Raw genomic sequence first — 19,847 nt, 5'->3', positions numbered from 1 at the left:
GTTAGTTATTACACTGGTTACTACATCCATGCTGTGTAGGGAGGAAATTCTGACTCATTCAGGAACTCATGACCACATTTTTTTGGGTGAGGTTTCAAAGGCCAAGTCACACTAACAAGAGGACAAACATGTACCTATATAAATGGCCTCTTTGATATCTGACCACAACTATCCAGGTGAGATGGTCACTGTCCCTGATGAGTTATGAAAACATTATGGCTAACATATACATCCACCTTTACAGGCTAAATGATGTGCTCCAGTCTGCCAGGCAGTATCAAAATAGATACAAGTACCTCCAGTTTCAAATTACAAAAATCTGGACTGGTGTTCAGACACCAAAAGATTGATTCATTTCTCATATATCAGCATGAAATGATATTTTCCCACTTAGCCGTTAATTTTGAGCTAGTGTGAAATCTACTTGACATCTGATCTAGTATATGTAGACTGACCTTGGGATTAATTACCACCAGGAAACTTGTCTTGACAGTATGTTAGGACAGATAGCTAGTGACTATGTCTTATGTTGATATGTACATCATGTTACAGGTGGGTAAGTGGTAAACACCTCTCAATATTTTAGCAGTGAGACGTGTATGTATAGCTTTGTGCCAGCTTTTTCAGCACAATTGGATCACTTGTCTAGGATTTAATATATAGTACTGAGTGATGAGGGATATTCCAATAAACTGTCTTACTCTTTGAAAATTTCTGTTTCAAGTACAGAATGAAACTTTTCACAATAAAAATGAAAGACCTATTTCAAAACATTAGACAAAATAGAATAAATAACGTGTGTACCGATGGCTGGTCTTTGCATCCATGCATCATGGGAATAGTAATATTATCACAATTTTGTTCTTTGCTCTTCTGAATTATATAAGCTCAAAATTGGCACATAGTATCTGCAGTGAGTTAGTATGATCTAATATGGTGTGTCGGATACTATTTGTCAGTCTATAACTGTCATCTTTTCATTTGAATAGCCTTTTGTAGAAAACTCTCAGAAACTAGTTCCTGTTCTTGACCCATTTCAAGGTTGCTGGTTGGGTCAAATTAGATTAACTAAATACTTTTAGTCTCCTCAAACTGTAGTGTCATGGTCCTGATATATATAACTAGCAAGTACTTGTGACAGAATGTAATAAATAAAGATAACCTTGACCTAATTTCAAGGTGACAAGACATCAAATATGTTAAAAACTTCAAGAATCTTCTCCTCAAATTAAGAAAAGCCAGCCTTGCTGTTTGCTATTTGATGGTTAGCATTGTTACAATAACTGTGTTTTCAAATAAATGGCATGCTCTACTGCTTTAATGCTTCCTCATATAAATCACATGGGCTTATTTTCAATGATTATACTTATGTTTAAATATGCATAGGAGCTGGAGCATTGATGCCTGAAAGACATTTTCTGGTTTTATGAAGATTTTGTTAGAGTATATCATACAGGTATTAGTATAAAATGTCTTTGTTTTGGGTTTTGTAAAGGCTTTGTAATGTTAGTGATTACAATGAATATATATATCCATCTTGATCTATCAACCAGAGTGGCAATCAATCCTCATCAACAAGGTCAGCCATCCATGCCTTGGTATATACCATTATAATAAAAGTAAAACCCTTTCAGTGGAATTAATTCAGAGATTATATCATCAATTGCCGTTCTCTGTTGTTTGCTTTTGGCCTGTAATGCTACAGACAGAGGCCTTGATGGAATGACTGCTGTGCATGCTTGCTAGATGCTGTCATGGACATTTATATACTGTTTACAATGTTTATTTTTTCATAAGCGTTTTCAATGGATGGTTTTTTATGATGTGTTGAAAATTATGCACATTATATAAACTAGTCTGTTCATATTCTTTGAAATCAGTTGATTATGAACAAGTTATGATAGCATCATTTATTTATTTATTTTTTAAATATTTAAGTTCTAAGTCCCATTATTTGCAATAACTATTTGGTTACTGATGCCTGCTAATACAAAATGCTGTACAAAAAGATGCTTCGATCTATTTCAGGTCAAAGATGTTGTTGGGAGAATACATTTCTGTTATTAAGGAACAAAAAAATTGGAAAGGATTTATGTAGTTGGTGATAGGAAGTGGTCTTTGAAAATTTTCACTCTAACTGCAAAGACTCATTTTGATTCTTCAAACAACTCTAAAATGTGCTTTTAATACATATTGGGTATAAATATTTGCAATATATGAAGTTACTAAATACAGAATTTACATTTTCCTCTATTAATTAAAATAGGAAGTTTTGTCACTTTTTATTTTTAAAATACATGAATCCATTATTGACTATAAATCTGTTCTATTTCAAAAGGTTTCATTTTCTGTCTTTACATAATAATGGGGCAAAGAGAAAATGTACAGTAATATTCTGAAGATATTTGTAGCACCCTATTGCTTTAGCTCTGCCAAAGTACCGGTAGTAAACTGCTGTGTCTGTGTATGTAAAAGAATGACAAAATGTTTTGTGAAGAATTGTTTTAGGGGATGGTTTTTCCTGGCTCTAATGATCAACTGGCTAATTATGTTTTCTTAGGTAAGAGAAATACTATCAAATAAATTTCAATTTTGATAACAAGATACTGTTATTCTGTAATCAGCACTATGAATTTTCTATTAAGATATCACAAAATAAGGATAATTGTGACCTTTTCTCTTTCATCCAAATTCAAAACTCCATAAAATGTTTCTCAATCAATTCAAGAGGTCCATGTTTTTAAGGCTGCCTACGAAATGACTTTTTTTTTTTTTAAAAAAAAATTTCTTTTCATATTTTATAAACATATTTGAAGAATTGTTGATAAATATGATTATCCTTTATTTATTCGGTGTAATACTTTTCCTTGCATTAAATTGTTGTTCATGTTTTAAAATCTTGACCTATAATTGAAAATATTTTCAGAATCCAGTCTAAATATGGCCAAAACTCTTATGGAAATAGAAAGTTGAAGTCTGGAGTACATACCTGAATTTTAAAAGTCAATTAAAGATGAGAGTTGCATCCAAATAGGCCATTTTAATAAATCATTTATATTTATACACAATTTTTTCTTATCATTTCATGTTTATTAGAAGGATGAAGAAAATACCATGTTTAGATAAGAGCTCTACAATAAATTCCTTGCCAGTTTAGGCACTACATAAAGCATTAAATGACCTTGCCAGAAATGCTGTTTACATGAAAAGATGTTGTGAAATATAGCTAACTTGGAACGACCTACTCCGATATCTACATGTGACATCATTCCTGGCTTATTGTGACTTCTTTCAGGCATCTGAGGAGCAGTCAGCTCTGGTCTAAATAGATATGTGCTTGTTCCATTACAACCTTGGCCAGAAAATGATGACTTATATCCCTCCTGTTATGGTTGGCCTACAGATATTTTGTGATGTGCCCATCCTGTTACGCATTAACCAGAGATGAACTGCGCAGAGATACTAATATGACCTAGTCACTGATATTGTGACAAAGATGGTATCTGTCACTTTCTGGCCAAATATATTGTGACATGTGGCTGTTACATTATGACCTAACACTACTTGACCAATGAATGATATTGTAAGAAAGATTTACTCATCGTTATGGTCATCCGCTGGCCAAATATATTGTGATATGTGCCCATCTTGTTCCAACCTTGACCTGAGCTGTGCCTTGTGCCTGTCAAGTTATGATTAGAAATGTAAAGTCATGAACCTGGCTCATTTGAGTAACAGTCTGTGACGAAATGTTCAGAACCATGATATGAATATATAATTTATTCATGTACTGTTGCATATTCACATCATATCTGTGACCAATTCTTATCTCATGCAAATGTTATCATAATTTTTACAATGTCTGATTGCTTTTTTTAACATTAGAATACCTGGTAGTAATCATTTGTATAAGGCAATTATTTTAAAGTGACAATTATAAATGAAGAAATATCACTTTAAATATTAAAATCATTGTATTCTTTTCATTATAGGTGCATATAAGAATGATGCAGAACAATCAGAGCCACAAAGACAGAAAGTTGTTGAAGATTATGAAGTGACAATAGCATCATTTTACCATAAACGCACAAAAAGGGAAACAACTCTACACAAGGTTTGTTCAGATTAGTAGATTTAGTCAGTAAATGACTACTAACAGCATTCAAGTTCTTACACTGATATTATTGTTTGAGTAAAGGAGGTTTTGAAGAAAAAATCTTTCTTCATTATATTTGAAGTGAAGGATTTGACAAAGTGCATTATTTTCAAATGTAAATTATTGCTTGTTTGTTGGGTTTCTTGCCCCATGAACAGCCTGAATCATTTCAAGGCAGAGTCTTCTTGTAGTTACTGGTGGCTTACTCATGGAATAACATACAGGAGGCCCATTGCATGCCCTACAATGCAATTAAGGTAAAGTGTCTTTACCAAGGACACATAAACCACATTAGCTTAATCTGTTTCTCAGTTTCTTGAGAAGCACAAACTGCCAAAGGTAAAGAACATTGCATTAGATCTACTGACTGAGCTATGTATCATGGCTTTCTGCAATCAATTAGTAGGGCTTTTGCAAACGATAAGCAGCTGCTTATAAAACTGAGTTAAATGAAAATAGATGAAAACATGATCAGCATGTGAAACATTAGATGGTTTAGATTTCATTACTAATGATTTTGAGTTTGTATATGATAACACTGAAAAATCTCACATAATACATTCTAAAATGATACACCTATTACTTACTAGTGGTTTAAAGATAGGTTGACTTTTCGATGTATTGTGATAACTTGCTCTTAAAAGCAAAAGGTCGAAAGCATATTTTCAAGTCAATATCTATTGCGATAGTTTGAGTAAACTAATGATTGAAAACAAGTTTTATAACTAAACAAAATGCTACTTGTGAAGATTTTTCACAGTTATAGCCAAACGGCTGCAAGCCTTCATTTATTTATGAAAAGCATTTTTGGGACCTTCATAGAAACAGAATTTTAAGCACAAGTTGTAACTCCAGTGAGAGTTTATTTCTTAAATAAGTGTTATATCATTGTTGTTTCCAATATAATCTAATTGAATCTACAGACTATAGCAGAGAAGGTCTATGTTTTAGACCCATCCTTGAAATGACCCATTTTGATATACAACCTAGCAGATGGTAGCAGCATTTAAAAGTTGTTCCCAATAAAAGGCAAAAAACAGCGGTAGGACAGCATTTTTGTTGTGTGAAAATTTAAGACAAAACTGATCCCAATTAAACTATACTGTTTGTGAAATTACAGGAACCTTTATTTGGTTAAATAGCTATATTATCCTACCTTTACCAGAGTTATATTATTTTTATCGACCCGGCTCTGCCTATGATGTATGAAGTGTGTCAAACTTAGTATCATAACCAAATAATCACATGAATGATGAATTAATTGCATTTTAAAACATAAAAGAAGTTTGAAATAAAAAGGAATTTTACTAAATTTATTGTAAAACTAAGGCATATATGAAAATAATAGTCTTGAGTCCAGCTGTTTATGAGTTTCACAACAAATATTACTGAATAGCATATGAAGATATAAGAAAGTGTAACAAAGTTCACATTGCAACCTACTTGATTGTATGAAAATTGTAGATGTTTTTTCAGTTTCACTTTATTTCTGAGTGAGAAAACATATTTCAAAGGTAAAAAAAACTATCATGATAGTATTACTTGGCTATCACAATGATATCACAATAGTAATTTACTATCATAATACAATAGTGATGGCCTTTTTGGTCTCAGTAGTCGCCCTATTACTAACAGACTAGGGCAGTTTAGTATTTAAGATTATGCTGTGTCAAACAAAAAATGCAGATATGATTATAACAAATTCTGTTATAGATAGCTGTATAGATGTGACATGATTAATGTTTTCCTCAAAAACAATCCATTGGTTGCGATGATTATAACAAATTCTGTTATAGATAGCTGTATAAATGTGACATGATTAATGTTTTCCTCAAAAACAATCCATTGGTTGCGATGATTATAACAAATTCTGTTATAGATAGCTGTATAAATGTGACATGATTAATGTTTTCCTCAAAAACAATCCATTGGTTGCGATGATTATAACAAATTCTGTTATAGATAGCTGTATAAATGTGACATGATTAATGTTTTCCTCAAAAACAATCCATTGGTTGTGATGATTATAACAAATTCTGTTATAGATAGCTGTATAAATGTGACATGATTAATGTTTTCCTGAAAGACAATCCATCGTTCCCATTCCCTATAACATGACTTAAATAAGTCCTATCATCATACAGATATGGGTCCTATATATCTTTGGTTAAAACTATTGAGGGAAATAATAGCGATCTTCATCCGTTGTTAATGCCTTAATTGTTATTAGTAGTGTTAGAACCACTCCTATTTGTGTTACATGACAAAGGTTTCAAACCATTTCCTGTACATCACAAACTCATGTAAGGCTATGGGACATTAACCTTGGTCACATGTCTGTATTTGTGAGGCTGATACAGGGGTTGCGATATACGTTTTAATATCAACACTAATTGGTATATTGAAAACAGTGGGTAAGGTGTACATGTTGCTTCAGAGATGTTTGTTTTTTACTCTAGATCAATACGAATGGTGACATTTATCATTTGTTAGAAAGGTGTCCATTTGCTTTAAGGCTGCTGACATCCAACGATTGGCTGTCATGCTATTTTTTGTGACATAATCAATACAGGAATGCCACATATACAATGAAAATATAACCTAGGTCTGTGAATTAGACATAAATCACACACATACATGTACATATGATACATAGTTTTATGATGTCCATGAAAGCCACACTCAGTCATTAGAGCGTTGGCCTAAATAACTTCAGCTGAAGGTCCAGGATGCAAAGTTCAATACCTCTTACCCATGCATGTTTCTCAGGAAGCTGATCATGAAAAATGAACTGGTCTGTGCTGTTATGGTTGCATTCTTGCACAAAAAAAAAAAAACCACTTTACCCTAATTGCCTTAGATAGGATGGCATGTGGCCTCCAGTATGTTGTTCAGTGAGGTAGCCACTAACTACTACAAGGTGAATCTGCTAATCAAGAAGAGTGATATCACACGATACAAAATGAGATTAGACATCACTCAAAAGAAATAAAAAATAGAAATAGCCCAGGTCTTTGAACATTAACTACATACATGTATTTGTCTGATATCTAACCAGGATACAATTATGACAGGTAATTTAACATATTATAATAGATAATTTGCCAAAATGATCATGACAAGAATTTCTACCAGTTTATCACTACAACTTCAAAACTTCCTTTTATAGGGATGTTGTGGTGTTGGCTTTAATTGTTCAGTAAACATTTGGACAAATATCTGTTTACTCTTGAATTTGAATAAGTCCACCTTCTACTTATTCTCTTGAAGTCTACAAAGGCTGTCTAGATCACTGGCCATTGAGTTTATTTTGACTTTAGTTTGACAAGTACAAAGCCTTGAAGCAGACAGTAAAGAGAACTAACAAAGAAATAGTTCACCAAGTTTTCTCAAGGCAGTGGACATTGCATATATTTCATTTGGCGATCTTCTATTGAAAAAGATACCCAGAAAAATCTGGATCTGTATTTGTAAAGATGTAGAAATGAAGACTTCTCAACCTCCAAGAACAGTTATTTTCTTTATTGTGATCTAGATTTCATCAACATGTTTCAACTGCTATGCAGCATCAGGTCCGGATGACAGCCGCATGCTTCAGTTGAAACATTACACCTAGATCTCTATAAAGAAGATGCCTTTTTCATCATGTTGAGAAAACTGCATTTCTACATTTAATGTTCATCACATATTAAGGACCACATCTGTTGAATACCATATATCTATCCAAGAAGATATCACTATTTAAATTAATTGGAATGTTGGTTCTCCGTTTCTTTAGTGATCTATATTTATGTAACTTGCCATCCCCAATTTTATTTCAACATAAGAGATCTGTGCACATAAGCACATAAAAGACATTAGTCTTGTTATAGCGATACTGGCAACTGTTTTGCTATATTTGACGGTACAAAAAGCCACTTTGTTTTTTAAAGCTTAAATTGGTGATAGATTGCCATTGATCAAGTAGTAAAGGTTGGTAAAATAAGGGTCATCTATAGAGAGCTCCTAGATCTCTTTAATTAGTTTGAATCCACTCTGGTTGGCTTTAGTTATCTTACAAACATTCATGGTAAATAAACAGTGGGATCTATATGATAAAAATGTAAAGTCCATGGTTGGATGAAAAAAAAAATATTAGAACTTATGTATTTTCAAGTTAACAGAATCATAATTCAAACTCATATTGGTTAAAGAAGGACCAAATATAAACAATTAAAGAAAAACAAATGATTTTCATGGAGATCTTGAAATTAAAACAGGGAGAATAGATCTCAATCCTGTAATGTCACATTTTCATATGAGAACTGGGTTAGGAGTAAGATAATGAGACCACCAGGCATACAAACAATATCCCACACCTCAAACTTCATATAACACAACATGTTTTCCAGTGACATGATAGGATAAATTATAGCAAAACCATAATCTTCATTAGTTTGTGCCTCTCAAAATACTGTGTTGTGAGATCATATATATCTTTAAGCTGTTCACATCCTGCAAATTGTGATATTAAGAACAATGAGGCCTTGAGTAAACTGTGAGAACAGTTTAATCCTGTTTGTCCCAAAACTAAAAAAATCTATATTATATTATATTATTATAACATAAACTAATATATATACATGTATGAATAATTAATATGAATTAAATGAAATAATTTAAATAGGATATCAAAAACAAATGATTTTGTTAAGATATATCTTTAAAATATTTTAAATAATTTCATTTTGTATTATGTATTTTAAAATTTAAAAAATTCAAATTTAAAATATCTAATATCACATTTAAAATAAAAAAAAATGTGAAAAATACAAATGGTTGCCTAAAACAGGTAAGTGGAATAAGAGGAGGTAGTGAACATCCAAGCCCTATATAAAAATAGAACACCCAAGCTAGATATGCATAACTGTACTGGAACAGTAGTCACCAATAGGATGGGGTGAACTTCCAAGCCATCTTGAGTGAGTAGAAATACCCAAGCTGAAAATCAGACACTGGAATGGGACAGTACATGGTGAAGAACAACTACCGAGACACCACCTACTGGAGATGCTGCATTTGGAACTGCCCTGCAACAATCACCACCAGAAATGACATTCCAGTAAAATTAGGTCACCAACACAACCATCCACCTATCCACTTCAAACATCCACCCAACCACTTCAAAGGAGAAGTACAGAAGCTAATGAATAACATAAAGAAAAGATGCAGAGAGGAACCGAAGCCCGTACCAACCATCTATGACGAAGAAATTGCCAAAGTACAGACGCACAACTGGACAGCTGAGACTAGACAACTGTCGGAAAAGATACCCACCTACACATTGTATAAGACATTCCTCTACCACAGCAGAGCCAAACTTCTACCAAAGCTCCCAGCCTCAGCAGCAGAGATTATTCAAGAGGACGAATGGACACAGACCAACACCCGGGACCACTTTCTCCTATTCGACGACAACAGTGACAACACACAGATGCTAGCTTTTGCCACTACAACAAACCTTGAGATTCTATCAACTACCGACACACTCTACTACTTTCTTCACTTGCCCAAGATTCTTCAGCCAGTACACGATCCATGGCAAGTCATCTACACCAGATTCATGGAGAAGCTAAAATCTGTGATGGAGGATCTACAACTTCAACTCAACCCATCTTCAATTTTCATGGACTTTGAATCTGCCTTCCAGAATGCAGCCAGAGCTGTCTTCCCAGGGATTACAGTGAAAGGTTGTTTCTTTCATTTCATGCAGTGTATTTGGAGAAAGACCCAGCCACTTGGACTCCAGACCTACTACTAGGAAAATAAAGACATCCACAGACTGATTCGCCAAGCCGCTGTTCTTCCACTAATACCACCACATCACATTGAGGACTACTGGTTCAACGCCTTGGAGGACCTTGAAGACATCGACCTACCCGTAGATACAACGCTATTCACTGACTACGTCACCACCCAATGGATAGAAGGAGACCATCAAGTTTGGAACCACTGTGACAATGATGGACCTAGGACCACAAAAAACTTGGAAGGATGGCGTAGCAAACTCAAGAAAAAGATCCCACATGCACATCCAAACATCTTCATATTCCTCAGAGTATTGAAAGACATTCAGCTACCAATTACATAAACTGCCTGCAACATGCCGCTGGAGGACTGTCTGTGCTGAAGAGGCGCTGGTACAAAATGCTAAATGACCGTCTTATCTAACTGAAAACTCTCCTTCGAAACAACGACATTGACTACATCAACAACAGAGCCACATACCTGTTGCACATTGACTGATTTCGTTTTTGTTTGAATTGTGTAAATTCATTGGTTTCATTGATTTCTATAGCTATGTCCTGAACTGTATAGTTGAACATAAAATGTATACTTTATCACATCCTTCCAAGTTAAATTATGTTGTAAGTATAATTGTATAATCATATAAAATGTACATTATATTATAGTTGTATGTAGTGCTAAATTTACCTAAATGATAAAACTCTTGGTAGATTAATTGCTGGTTTGTTTTCTTAGCCATTACAGATTTATACATACAAAGTCCTGATTGTCCCAAAAAATATTTTTACCTGATTTTTCAGTTTTGGGGCAAACAGGATGACACTGTGACAACATATGTAAACACTACAGGTCAGAAAGTTGAAATCCAAATCATCATGCTGATCATATGTCTTAGTAGAAAGATGTGCATACTGTTATTATTGTAGGAAAAGATTGAAAAAGCAGATGATATATAACTTTGACATGCCTTTACACATTGATAATGACCTTCCAGAAAATGTCATAGTTTGTTGGATATTTAAATTTTGTATTAAAGGGATTACTCTGTGCCACTCTCTCAAATTACTAAGAAAAAGATAATACTTTGTTACTTTTGTACTCATATTTCATTATTTTCATTATCTTCCATTTTCACTGTGCATAATATGATTTCAAGATTATATTGATGTATTGTTAAATGACAAGATATGTTTACCACAAAGAAAAAAAATACTAAAAAATGTTGCTGTGCATAACCCTATACATAGTAAAGCATTGATGCAATGCTCATCAAGATCAACCAACTGCTAGTATCATGTATAGGTTGTAGAACTGTGACAGCCTTATTGTGGTGGTATGGAGTGTGGGAGGATTAATTGATTTTGCAGTTTTGCTGACGCTTCAATAGTTGACTACAAGGTACAAGAGATGTGGTTAGACTACCTGTTTGCTGACAGTTTCATTATTGTGGATTATCGTTCTCAGGTTTAATCATAACATATATTGGGTACACTTTTTAATGAGCTTTCACTATTTCCTCTTTGCAATTTGCTGAACAGAGTTATTTTTAAAGACATAATCAAAGACTTGGCTAGCATTAGCAGCAGACAGATAAGGTATTTAATCTAAAGGATCACAAAAATACATTAGAGCACAAAAATTACACCAAACCCTTCCTAGGGTACGGATATGTAAGACAGTAATTAAGGTTTTTAAACATCTCCTCCTAGTATACAATATATCCACACCTACACTTTCAGATATAATGAGCCAATTGAGATCATCCCTCAGGCCACTTAAACCAAGCAAATCAAAAACCTAGACAAATAAGTGCAAATTTAATTGCTAAATCTCTTGTTGACTATAGCTTTGCCTTGAAATTGTAGGCTTCATCTACATATCACCCATCCCACTCCAAAGAGAAATCACTGTGTCATAATGACACAGTTCTACATGTTTTCACGGTAAAGCATACAAAATTTTGCAAAGGGCAATACCTCCTACAAAAATTGTTGAATCAAACTACTGTTCACAAAATGATTTATCATAGAGATAAAGCCCGACAACTTTGAAAGCGATTGTTTGAAAAGTAAGAAATGAGATCTGAGGATAAGATTAAGGTTATGAATCAAACAAGGGGCAGTAACTGTGGAAAAAACAACTTTGTGTCATAGTGATTATGCCTACCAACTTTGATAGAGATTGTAATGTACCATGGTGATTAAGACTTGTATTCTTCTGTATGTATGCTGAACATTACCAGACAATGTCAGTCCATGCACGTCAACAACAATAATCAAAATACAGTAAGAAAAAATTAATCTTGTCTAACTGATATAAGCTTAGAAAGTCTTAAATATCGTAAAATTAGCCAAGCCTTGACAAAGAAACTTCAGACATCATGAGATCTGAAGAAACACCAGATGGAAGCTTAACCAATTCAGAAATCATACTTAATCTCATAAGAGGTTCAAATTTCATGGTTTTTCAAAAAATACTTTGATCAAGTTTATTGTGCACACTTTATTTTGTTGATTATTAAGCTCTCTAATCATGTTATACTGAAATTCACTTATTATCTTTTCAGCTTAAAAAATGTTGATGTATGTGAATTGGTGGGATATGAATACTTATGAAATTAATAGAAATAAAATACTCACATGATTTTACAGTTACCCCAAACCAGAGCAACTGATTGAGAAAAAAAGACAAAAGTACCTGCTTGGTAGGACTTGCCCGACTCACCAGACCGACTATACAAGGACAATGGTCAACTGATCATGATTTATTGTACAGAATGAACAACACTCAAATATTAGTACTCAAACAATATTACCTTGTCCAGTTGCCTCAGTAATTTTAAATGATATTTCTTTTCTAGAGTCATCGAATTATGCCTGAGAGAAGAATTTATCAGTTATGTTAATATTGACAGATATGTGTTCTCAGAATTATTATCAGTAACTTTTGAAAACTAAAAACATTACATCACTTTACTGAAATTTAGTCATGTATGTGTCATTTGCAATGACATTTAAAGTGAAACAGTATGTGTATGATACACATGTCTGATATATATAAGTGGAAATAGTTAAAGTGTTGGGACATTTTACGTTACATGTATAAGCCGTGAAGCTATTCTGAGTCTAATGCAGCAACCCAAAGGGATCAATATATATTCATTTATTGGAATAGACAGGTTAGGGGATTTCACAGGTGCTTTAAAGTACATTCTGTGTAAGAGGAAGTCCTGCTTGAATCTTGAACAGGATTATTTTGCAGACAAATTGAAAAGGGCATACTAGTGTGTTAGACTTTATTTTATTAAGTTGTCGCTATGTCAGATATAACTTTATGACTTCTCATGGTCATGTCATATAAGCGTTCCCTGATGACTCTCGAAAGAAGTCTTAGTGTTCAAGAACTGCTTGATGGGTCCCCGTGACTCTTCAGATTGATTTGATTTTTAGGTGACTTGAGACTTTGTGTCATGGTGACCTATTGTGATCGCCTTTTGTCCAGCATAAATTTATTTACATTTTTAACATCTTCTCAATCCCCTGGACCAATTTCAGGGCAGTGTTGCAGAAACCTTTCATGGACATAGGTGGAACAAGGTTCCCAGTCACCAAGGCCTAATGAGGGAATTGAAAAGGGTCATATATATACATAATTGGAACATTTCAAACATTTTCTTCTCAACACCCATGATAGAATTAAATACTCTTCAAGGATGGAAGGATCATGTTAAGGATCAAAATTGTAAATTTCATTACCTTAAGTTCTGACTTTCCGTGGGAAGAGTGGTTAGAATTATAAGTATCAGATGACATTGTGATGAAATACATAAAATGACCCTTATAGACCCCAACAAGTATGGTAGAATTTTCATGGAAAGGGTTACAGTAGATTTTTTTAACAAAATTCTAAATTTCATAACCCCAGGGTCTCGCATTTTCCCCTGCCCAGATTGTGGGTTATAGTACACAGTGAATAGAAAGGTAGCTACAAAGTGATTCTGAATTCTAGTACTTGTATTACAACAACATAAATAAAACGTTTTCTTGATTTCTTGATTTTTCAGTATGCTATTTATGTAATAAACTCTGGTACGTAAATGTTTATGTAAAAGCTGGATATAGAGATAAACAAATACTTCTCTAATTTAAATGCAAACCAAAGGAAGTATTTAGAAATTAGTGGAGCCTTCGGGACAGATGTGTGTTTCCTGTTAAAAGACAGATTATATGGAGGAAGTTAGGAGAATTTGGTGAGGGTGTTTGGGGTATGGATGAGGGTGAGGGTGGGGTGTTGATACTGGAGAGAGTATGTGAGTGAATGTGTGTGCACATGTGTAGTGGTAGTGATGGGTGGGGGAAGCTGAGTTGGGTAGGGTGCAGGAGTTTTAGAATGTTGGGTTGTTGTGGGAGAATTGGGGGATTTGTGAGGGTTGTTGAGGAAGAGGTTAAGATTGAAGTAGAAGACATGTGTCATACTTATTAGATTCTGTGTTTGGTTCTAATTACCAATATATTCAGCTTTTCACTCTTGTTCTGATAGCACAGCTGTTATGGATTTATATATTTGCCAGGGATGATATTCTAGTTGTATTTAAGTCACACAGACTTGCCCAGTATGGACAAAGTATCATGGTCTCTGTCAATGTAATGTAATGTAATAATGCCCATTGTTTTTTTTTGTCAATTAGGGAAAAACACATTCATTTTCCGAAAACATCACTTATCATATATAAATGATAGAACATTGTAGCTAGTGAGCCTTTCAACTACTTGTCTTAGTCAAGTCCAATTTGCTTTCAAATTGGTAATATATATGTGTTGTTCTGGATAGCTCTTGAAAACACATAAGCTTTTACATAAATCTGTATTTCTTTGTTTAGAAAAAAACTCAGTAGAATAATTTCTATGTCAAGGACAAAATAGATATTTAAAGAAATAAAAAAAAGATATATATGGTACTTATTTTTGTGAATCAGTGGGATCTTGTGACTCCCTGGACCTGACACTGAGATAGTAAGGCCTGCCTACAGATATATTGACACTCAGATTAAAGTGCCTGTGGATTATAGCAGGCAAGGGATTAGTCATCAGTTACAGTGAACGGGTCTCAAAGACTGGTGGCAGACTCCCTCTTTATTTTAGTACCTATACATAGTAGCAAACTATAGCTATCTTCCATGTATCTAAGGTGCCAGAAGTTTGCCTCCCAGGAAATCAGTTGTTTGAATAATTGACTCCAATGCAGTAAGTGAATAACTGTTAACAGGTATGGTTAAATTTTTTTTTATATCAATCAATTAACGAATATGCTACAAGTGGTTAGTAATTTAGCACAATCATTTGTTTTTTTAATTGTTGTTGTTGTTTTCAAAGTTAACGTATCATAATCAAGCATCATCTTCATCATCAAACAATGAATCATCATCATCATCATCACTACCACCACCACCGCCGCCGCCGCCGCCACCACCACCACCACCACCACCACCATCATCATCATCACTACCACCACCACCACCACCACCACCACCACCATCATCATCATCATCATCATCATCATCACTACCACCACCAACACCACCAGCACCGCTGCCGCCGTCGTCGTCGTCATCATCATCATCATCATTATCAAATTAGTCCAAGGAAGAATTAGCCCATCCTGTAAACATATAGAAATTGTGATTAGTATAATCATATTTTACCACAATACTTTCAGTGCAAAAAGTGCTAAAATAAAATTACTGTTAAAATATGTACATTAATATTAAATTGTGTGTTGAAATTTGCAGGAGTGTACTAAGGTTTTGCAAATGAAGTTAAACTGACACATGAAGGAGAGTCAGGTTGATAAATGCTTGCAGTAGTATAATCAAGAAGAATCATCTAGAAGTTCAGTAGAATAATACCATAGAATTCTAATTCATCCAAATTTAAACCATGGAAAGTAAACATTAGTTTTCATCTGTTTTTGTACATTTATCAAAAATCTGGGTCATGTATGCTATATTGCAACATTAGGTAAGTGACATACTTCTGTTATGAAGCAGTATTACATTAATAGCTCTGTGTTCTGGTTCTGACACAATCAGTCATTTCATGATATCATTATCAATAACATTTAAAATTTAGACAGATTTATGTGCAAATGAGATATTTACAGAAGGTAATTACATATCTTTGTTATATGTATCTATGGGTGCTAATGAGCTCTATGAATGATATCAAATGATAAAATAGGATGACAAACTCCAGGCAATATCACATATCTTTCATAAGTAGAAGAATGAGATTTTTTTTTTAAATGTTTAGTAAGAATTGATATTGTATTTGTATCAAGGTGTCAGAATCAGGGATCCATTTTCAGGGCATTGTACCTTTGAAACTACATGCACACGTATATATATCTTGATAAGTGGATTTGCAATGTAAGTGAGCATATATTATCATAGGGTTATTGACCACAAACAGGATAACAGTGGACAATTGATGTTTAAGTGTTGATGTGTCATGATAAAGAAACTTTGACCAATAGTCCTTGACCAAGGGGGTATTCACTTATGGTCAATCTCCCTTAAAGTTTTAAGTGTTTAGAGACAAATTCATCACAAAAAAACCCCCAAAAACTCTATTGAGAAATAACATGCATTTCTGCTTTAAGAAAGATTAATTGTAAGTTGCAGTGTTGACAGTGTGCTTATTTTCATGAATTTTCCGCACGAGATTGTAGAAAATTGATTTAATGTTGAACATTTTCCTCACATTTAAAAGACCTCAAAGGCTTGTACTCACTGATATGTCCCGTTTACCGAGTTAACAATGTTACACAACGTATGAAATGTTTAGATTTATCTAAGCTTACTCAATTTCAGACTTTCAATGTATCAGTCTTTATAGTTGATAAACAACATCACTACCAAAGTTTCCAGACTGAATATTCAAGTGTAAGCTCCTGATAGTTTGTGAGACTGATGAGTATTCCTGGCATTATAAGATCAACTTCAGCTGGTCCATACATGATGTTGAGGTCAATTAGCTCTTCACCTGGCATACACAGAGGTCAATTGGTCCTTCTAAAGCTAACATTCAATAGGCTAGAGAAAAATCCTCAGCATTATAGCTACTCATTAGGTGAAGTTTCATGAGATAAATATTTAGTTCACATGACCATAAGTATTAGAAGGGAATACATTATCCAGTAATAAATTGACTGTAGGTTTTCATTTATCATATAGTATAATCGGTAATAAAAACCAAAGCATCATGTACCTTCCAGTTTATTATTTGCATTGCTAATATTGTTTTATATATACACTTTTTGAATGGTTTACAACCTATGCAGTACCAAAATCACTATTATAGTGTATTTATAAGAATAAATTACAAAATGTTAAATCATGTAAAACAGTTAATGTAATTGCAAGTAACATTCATTTATCTGGTAAACATTGTCAGAGGCTTGTTCTAATCATTTACAAGTCCTGGAAACCCTATCTGCAGACTTTTTTTATGCACATACAACAGTGAATGCTTTTGAAAATAAGTTGAAGATTGCAATGCATGATTATACTCTGTTATGCTAATGTGTCTTCGACGTGCAAAGATAGATCAGAGAGACCCAATGCTAATACGCTGCATGTATAAACAAAATACAACAGGTCATGGGTGATATTAGGGTTTTTCTCTGAAATATTTGTATATTCTCTTCACTTCACACTTACATGTCATAACCAAATCAAAGGTTCCTGGTATCAGCTGTGTGGTTGGTTACTGATATAAGATCTGAACAATCGCCATATTTATATACTGTATTGACAGTTAATTTCTTAGGGACGATATTTCACTGTTTTGCGTTACATTGATGTGACAGCAAAAACTTAGTTTGTGAAATAATGAGAGATGAGTGTATTAGATATAGTTTTACATCCAGGTTGTCAAATTTTAACTTGTTTTAATAGTAAATGCTTTTGAAAGAAAATCACGGACATTTTGACCTCCTGAAAATTACCAGCTGTATGGTTATCTATCCTTCAGGATTTCAATGGAACGGCTTGCGAAGTAAAAGCTAGTGTAAAATTTTTCCTTCTGTTACTGTGCATTTGCTTCTGTCTTGATATTACAGGGAGGAGTTGATACAGACTTTCATTGATTGGTATATATAATCCACTTTACCATCGTATATATTCCCAGGGTGTTAAGAAAGTCCCTTTTGGGGCTTTCTTATATACATATATCGTATATATTTTCAGGGGGGTTAAGAAAGTTCCTTTTGGGGCCTCCGTATATATATATTGTATATATTCCCAGGGTGTTAAGAAAGTCCCTTTTGGGGCCTCCGTATATATATATATATATATTGTATATATTCCCAGGGTGTTAAAAAGTCGCTTTTAGGGCTTTCTGATATACATATATTGTATATATTTTCAGGGGGGTTAAGAAAGTTCCTTTTGGGGCTTCCATATATATATATATATATATATATATATATATATATATTGTATATATTCCCAGGGTGTTAAGAAAGTCCCCTTTGGGGCCTCCGTATATATTGTATATATCCCCAGGGTGTTAAGAAAGTCCCTTTTGGGGCCTCCGTATAAATATATATTGTATATATTCCCAGGGTGTTAAGGAAGTCCCTTTTGGGGCCTCCGTATGTATATATATATATATATATATATATTGTATATATTCCCAGGGTGTTAAGAAAGTCCCTTTTGGGGCCTCTATTGTATATATTCCATGGTGTTAAGAAAGTCAATTTTTGACTTCCATGTATACATAAACCGGTATTGTATATATTCCCAAGGTGTAAAGAAAGTCCCTTTTGGGGCTTCCATACATACATATAAGTTTATTTTAACATGAATTTATAGAGAAATGAAAACTGGAAAATAATATTTTTTTTTTTATGTAAATGACTCTATGAAACATTTAATCTTTCAAAAATTGTTTCCTTTCTCTGTCATTAATAAGTATGACCGGTAAAACTGCACTTGTAAGTACCTCAGATGTGACTTTTTACTTGTATTGCTGAATCCTGTTTCCCAGAAGTGGCTGATCGTATGATAGTGATATATCAAATTATCAGTGATATATATGTAAACCCCATCTGTCAACATGTTGTTGAAGATACAGAAATCTTGGCATTTTGCTCACTTTATGAATTTACAGAAATTATCAGTTGGTGGTATGTAGTATGTATCTTGCCATGACCAGATGTGTTGTAGCACTGTGAACTTGCCTTGTGTAAATAAATTTCAGATCAAGGATATAATGATTTAATAAGCAGTTTTTGGAGAATGAAGATACATCTATGACTCATAGAAATACACAGTTATTATATATATCAGTATATGTGTTTGGATTGTCAGTGTCACACTATGTACATTTTAATGCCCACAATTTGTGGAAGTTCTTGGTTGACTTTTAGTATTCATGTATATGTAGTTGGTAAAAAAAGAGGATCTTACACTATATGGAAATGAATACAAGTATGAGATTCTATTTATTATATAAATGAAATATTCTTGTTATTATGTGTGAAAGCAGTATTTCTTTAGGTGAATATAAATTCTAAATTGTCAATATTAGTATTTTATATCTCTTTCTATGGTGACATTACAGTGTGTTTGACCTTATAAGTAGTTATCAAAACAATGGGAACCTCCATATCCAATCACATCTCCTCTTGGTGTTATTGCACTTACCCATGAAAAAGTATGTAATATATGTATTATAACAATGATAACAGGATCATTATTCTTATCTTGTCTGTCACTAGTTTTTTGCAACCATGGGTCTTTCATACAAGAGAAGTTGTCCCCATGTCGATATTATAGTATCCACTGTTTGATGGAGGAATTGGAGTTTTTCTCACAAGGTCATATCAATACTTCAATGTG

At 33.6% G+C, this 19,847-nt stretch overlaps 1 protein-coding gene across 1 annotated transcript in view; it reads left to right on the top strand.

Moving 5' to 3' along the window:
* Positions 1-19,847, top strand: part of LOC132546977 (nuclear pore complex protein Nup107-like) — a 168,064-nt gene that overhangs the window by 84,313 nt on the left and 63,904 nt on the right. The gene's annotated exons all lie outside the window — the stretch shown is intronic.

The sequence above is a fragment of the Ylistrum balloti genome, unplaced genomic scaffold (assembly GCF_031769215.1).
Source record: "Ylistrum balloti isolate Yb309-2 unplaced genomic scaffold, AGI_CSIRO_Ybal_v1 Utg369926, whole genome shotgun sequence".
NCBI classification, from domain to species: domain Eukaryota; kingdom Metazoa; phylum Mollusca; class Bivalvia; order Pectinida; family Pectinidae; genus Ylistrum; species Ylistrum balloti.
This window is presented reverse-complemented; position numbering and strand designations above follow the sequence as displayed.